The sequence below is a fragment of the Dipodomys merriami genome, unplaced genomic scaffold, assembly GCF_024711535.1.
Source record: "Dipodomys merriami isolate MVZ:Mamm:240054 unplaced genomic scaffold, mDipMer1.0.p SCAF_4, whole genome shotgun sequence".
Classification (NCBI taxonomy): domain Eukaryota; kingdom Metazoa; phylum Chordata; class Mammalia; order Rodentia; family Heteromyidae; genus Dipodomys; species Dipodomys merriami.
Genome location: NW_027205603.1, coordinates 15,516,205 through 15,522,663, shown reverse-complemented (window position 1 = coordinate 15,522,663; position 6,459 = coordinate 15,516,205).

Here is a 6,459-nt window from a genome sequence, read left to right as displayed (position 1 = left end):
GGTCTCTTCTGATTCATTCATAGACCACTGTTGACTTGGCCAAATGTAAAAGAAAATCCATATAGCGTTTTGCTTTGTCAAATACTTTTTTGGTAATAAATAGCCTAAATTATTACAACAATTAAATGTAACTAGACCATTGCTGGAAACTACATGTTCAGTAAAACAATATTCTAACCCCTCCACACAAGCTGCCTCCAATGTTAGTCTGTTTTCAGATTTAAATGGATAAAATTGTAAGGTATACACAAAACTCTCAAACACAGTAAGTCCTCCTTAACTATGAAACAGTAACATTATTAGCCACTAACATTGTATGTAGTTTAAAAAGAACTGTTCCCTTTAGCAAGTCATTTACCACCTAGAGTACTTTCAGAGTTTACCTTTATCTGACCATTCCTTGGTTTTTGTAATACAATTTTAAGATTTTTCCTTTTATACGTAAATGTGTGTGCAGTGTTGAAGATCTGCATGTTTGGGGAGAGCTATTCAGGCAGGTGTGGTAATACACTCCTTTAATCTCACATTCTAGAGACAGGAAGATCACAAGTTTGGAACCAGCAGGGCCTTATTGGAATATCCTCTTTCAACAAAAGACATTCAAATTTAAGTACCATTAGGAAAAGATGGTAGAATAGGAAGTACTAGGGATCCTTTTTTTTTTTTTTTTTTTTAACTTGGACAGTTGTGCTAGTAGAATCGGATGGTCAGTTTCAGACTTAGAACTTAACCAGACCTAGGGGCTGGGAAAGTGGCTCAGTGGTAGAGCGCTTGCCTTGCATGCCTGAGGCCCTGGGTTCGATTCCTCAGCACCACATAAGCAAAAAGAAAAAAGCCGGAAGTGGCGCTGTGGCTCAAGTGGTAGAACGCTATCCTTGAGCTGAAGAGCTGAGGGACAGCGCCCAGGCCCAGAGTTCAGGCCCCAGGAATGGACCCCCCAAAAAAAGGACTTAACCAGACCTCAACCCAAGTACTGTCACCAGGAGATACATTCCTATAGCTGCTTATAAGAAATGGAGTGGGCACCAATGACCTTGTCTTCTGTATTTAGAATTCTGTGTTCTGATTGCTTTTTTTTGTGGTGGAAGTGCACAAACAGATGGACATCTATTATTGCAAGGTCCAGGTAGCCTGGCTCGCATAAGGACTTTGGTGATACTAGAATTTGAACTTGGGGCCTAACCCTTGCTAATCAACTACTCTACCACATTAGCCACGCACACACTTCTAAGATCCACTGACTGCTTCCACATTTAGGAGCCAAATGTTTCAGAATAAGGATTATTTCTAAGGATCAAGACTTTGAATAACAAAACAATTGCATGTTCTGAAGAATTTAGAACGTAACTACAAATTCATAGGGGGAAAAAAACATGAGCTTAGAAATAGTAGGTTTATATTTCAAGCTTATCACTGCACTGGGTTCCTGAGCCAGCAAATTACAGGGATAGAAGAGAGTACTTCTCTCCTTTCAGGAACAAGGGAGAATATTATGTATATAAATAAAATGTTCATACTGATTTAACAATTGCAAGCATGTGCCTAAAAATCTTCAAATATACAGGTCAAATAGAAGGTGATGAGTACCCCACTTTCATTTCTTGATAAACAAGCAGATAGAAATAAGGAAATATAAAAGATTAGAACTTCATAACAAACCATCCCTCCAAAAGACAACACTGTACCCAACTTCAAATCCATTTCTTTAGGTGCAAATGGGTTCTCAGGTAGGGTTTGGGTTTTTTCATGTGTGCTGGTTCTGGGACTTCAACTCAGGGCCTTGGCATTGTCCCAGAGCTTTGTTTGCTCAAGGCTACACTCTACTACTTGAGCCACAGTGCCACTTCTAGCTTTTTGCTGGTTGATTATAGATAACCCACCTCATAGACCTTCCTGCCTAAGCTGGCTTTGAAACTCAATCCTCAGATCTCCTGAGTAGCTAGGATTATAGGCATGAGCCATCAGTGCCTGGTGGGTAGTTTGTTAGGCCACAAAATAAGTCCAGTAGATTTAGAAAGATGTCAGGCAAATGTCTTCATTCTTAGGGTAATAAGTTATGCTGGAGAATTTACAAATGTGTGTAAGTTAACAGATTAACCAGTGTAGGAAAAAAAAAACGCAGGGCATTAGGAAATACCTTAAGACAAATGAAAACAAAGATACTGGTTTATGAGATGCCATGAAAAATTTCTGTCTACTATATATAAAATACTCCTTCCCCTAGTCATATGTGAATACCTACAAGCTAGGGAAAGTGGAGTGGTCATGCTGGTACCCTGAACTAGACTTGGAGCCTTCAGAACTAGAAGGAAAATAAATTTCTGTCATTTATACATTTCAGTGTGTGTAACTTTATTAGGATATCCTGAATTAATACAGAAGTGCTCTGAGAAATTTATAACAGAAAAAGATTCCATGTCAACAGTTAACCTTACAATTTAAGGAACTAATTTTTAGAAGCCACCAGAAAAAATAATGAAGATTATAGCAAAGGTAAAATAGAGAATAGAAAAAGCATAAATCAGTGGAACCAGGAACTGATACTTTGGAAAGATGAACAAAAGTATCTGTAGTTGATAACATGTATATTTGAAGACTCAGAATTACTCAAAGAGCATGTCTATTAGAAACTATTAAAGCGCTATAAGTATACTGAAACAAATTGGATAACAGGAAATGGTAAAGTTTTTAGAAACACAACCCCAGCAGAACTGACTCATTAGGAAACAGTGAACAAACCTATTAGGCTGATTGGGTCAGTAAACCCCTTCCAACATTCAACTACCAAATTATCTCACCGTAATTGAGTTCATATATGCCAAAACTCACAGCAAACCTGTCAAAAGACATTTCAGGTCAGGAGAAAAGTATGAATTTCTACTCTACATTTTGGGGGATTTTTTTGTCAGTTGTGGGGCTTGAACTCTGGGCGTGGGTGTTGTCCCTGAGCTTTTCAGCTCAAGGCTAGCATTCCACCTGAGCTACAGTGTCTCCTTCGGTTTTCTGGTGTTTAATTGCCCAGGCTGTCTTTGAACTGTGATCCTCAGATCTCAGCTGCCAGGGTAGCTAGGATTACAGGTCTGAGCCATCAGCGCCCAGCTTTCTACATTCTTTTTTTCAATATATTTTTGGAGAACCTAGCTAGTGCAATTAAACAAGAAAAGTAAATCACATCAAGAGCATGAAGGAAAGAAATATCCATATTGGGCTGGGAAGGTGGCTCAGTGGTAGAGTGCTTGCCTTGCATGCATGAGGCCCTGGGTTCGATTCCTCAGCACCACATAAGCAAAAAGAAAAAAGCCGGAAGTGGTGCTGTGGCTCAAGTGGTAGAGTGCTAGCCTTGAGCTGAAGAGCTGAGGGACAGCACCCAGGCCCAGAGTTCAGGCCCTATGACCGGACCCAAAAAAAAAAAAATCCATATTCTATGACTTCATATGTAGAAAACCATAGACGATTACAACTGTTATTAATAAAGGATTTCTACAAAGTTATAGGATATAACTGCAACATGAAGTAGTTGTATACACCAGTGACCAATCCAAAAAAATTATATTTTTAGTGGCCTAAGAGAATAAAATAGGAATAAGTAGGATGTGAAATATTTGTATGCTGAAAACTAGAGAAAAACAGAGCATAAACTGACCCCCTCCCAAAGGAAAGAAATATATGTTCATAGATTGGTAGGCAATATTGCTACGATGAAATAACATTTAAAAATCCTAAAGTTTGTATGGAATTTCTAGGGACTCCAAATAGCCCAATCAATTTTGAAACAATATTGGGGGTCTTACACATTCTTATTTTAAAACACTATAGAACAACAGTAAGAAAGACCTTATACTTGTGTCATAAAGACAGACAGAATAGAAAACCCAGAAATAAATCCTTCTGCTATAGGCACACGATCAACGATTTGAAAAAGACAGTCCAACAACTAGTTTGGGAAAACTAGGCAGAGAAGATTGCATTTACCCAACCACATTACAAAAAATCTTCAAAAAGTATTGGAAAAAGTATTGGAGTCTGGAAGGTGTGGCACACACTTTACACCAGCATCAGGAAGCCGAGACCTCAAGGAGGCTCATGAGTGAGAGACCAACTCTTGGTTTCCCAAAACTAGCCACCCAAAGAAAAAGGAATACTGGAACACAAGACCTAAAACAGGAAAATCTTCATGGCCTTGTATTGGATATAATATTCACAACACAGGCAGTGACAGCAAAAATGGACTATCAAAGTTATAACCTACTATTAACAGTGAAAAGGCAGCTTAGAGAATGACTTTGCAAGTCCCATATATGAAAAAGGACTGCTATCAATAATAACCTCAAAACTCAGCAGCAAAAATAACAAATTCCAATTCAAAAGACCTAAGTACAGTCTTTCCAAAGAAGACACAGAAATGAACAATAAGTACAAATCAGTATCACTTACTCCTCAGGGAAATGTTATTGCTACCATCTACCATTTAGCATGTCTGTATCAATAAACCAAGAAATGCTGATGAAGACTTGAAATTGGCATCTTCATGCATTGAGGATGGAAATGCAAAATTGCACAGCAGTTTATGATCTAGCAATTCCATTTCTGCATATATACACAGAAGCATTGAAAGCAGAGATGCAAAGATTCTGGATGTGTATGTGTGTGTGTGTGTATATAATGTGTGTGTTCATAAGAGCATTGTTGACAATAACCAAAATGTGGAAACAGTATGTCCAACAACAGATGAATGAATACACAAGAATATGGTAATACATGTGGTGAAATACTTAGCTTGGAAAAAAGAGTAAAATCGTCACATACTACAATATGGATGAACTTTGAAAACATTGAATTAAGTATAAGCCAGATTTAAAGGAAAAAATTCTTTTTTGGGGGGGGGGAGTCCGGTCGTGGGGCCTGAACTCTGGGTCTGGGCGCTGTCCCTCAGCTTTTCAGCTCAAGGCTAGCGCTCTACCACTTGAGCCACAGCGCCACTTCCGGCTTTTTTCTTTTTTGCTTATGTGGTGCTGAGGAATCGAACCCAGGGCCTTGAGCATGCAAGGCAAGTGCTCTACCACTGAGCCACCTTCCCAGCCCCAGGAAAAAATTCTTTATAATTCCATTTACATAAAACACTAAGAATAGTCAAATTTGTAAAAATAGAAAATAGAATAGTGGTTTTCAGGCAGCAGGGGAAGGGAAAGTATAGGAATTACTGCCTGATGGTCTTAAGAGTTCTAGTTGAGGTGATTTAAAAAAAAAAACTTTTTAAGGATGGAGAATGGTAATAGTTGTACCATATGAATGTTCTTAATACCACTGAATGTACACTTACATAATGAGAATGATAAGTGTTATGTGTGTTATACCACAATAAGTAAAACAAAGAGCCGGTATTGGTGGATCATACCCTAATCCTAGCTACTCAGGAGGCTGAGATTGAGGATTCAATGCTAGCCTAGGGGGGACAGTCTATGAGCTGGAAGTGGTGCTGTGGCTCAAAGTGGTGGAGCACTAGCCTTGAGCAAAAGTGCTCAGGGACAGCGCCCAGGTCCTGAGTTTAAGCCCAATGAAAGACAAAAGGAAAAAGAAGAGAAGTTCTCAAACTCTCTTAAGTATCTAGGGAGGAAGTTAACCAATCTACAGATGTTGAATGAATTAGTAAGATTATTTAATATTTTTGTTTTGATTTCTTAGGAGAGTTCCAAGTAAGAAGTAGAAAGGAGGGAGAGAAGTAAAGGCAAAATACAGGTAATTTCAGAAATCCAAAAGGTAAGGAAAATTAAACAGAAAAGGCTACCATGAGCAAAGAGTAAAATATGTGAAAGGGTTACTGATGGAGTTTTGATGATGGAATTCTGGGTGTTTGTGTGTGTGTAAGTGCCAGTCCTGAGGCTTGAAATCAGTACTTGGGTGCTGTCCCTGAGCATTTTTGTTCTAAGCTAGTGCTCTACCATTCAAGCTGCAGACCACTACTGGCTTTTCCTGAGTAGGTTATTGGAGCTAAGAGTTTCACAGCCTTTCCATCCCTGGCTGGCTTTGAACCAAGATCCTCAGATCTCAGCCTTTTTGTTAGTAGCTAGGATTACAGGCATGAGCCACCAACACAGGCTGATGCTGAAATATTTAAGGCTGCCAATCCACTTGGAAGGAGAGGACTTGTACTCGCTAGCAGACGTTATACCACTTGAGACACTCTACCTCTAATCTTTTTTATTTTTGCTTCATTGTTACTTGATTAGGGTTTCATATTTATATCTGGAGCCAGCCTTCTACTGTGAGCTTTCTAACCACAACTTCCTCCATAGCTGGGATTGCTGCTGTGACCCAACATGGGTATCACCCACTTTCCACGTTGGCTGGATTTGAACTGTGATCCTCCTCATCTTTACCTGCCTGGTAGCTGAGAACCACCACTCCTGGGCCATACATTTTATTTGCTTGACATTTAATATTATCAATGGTTTTTTAGTA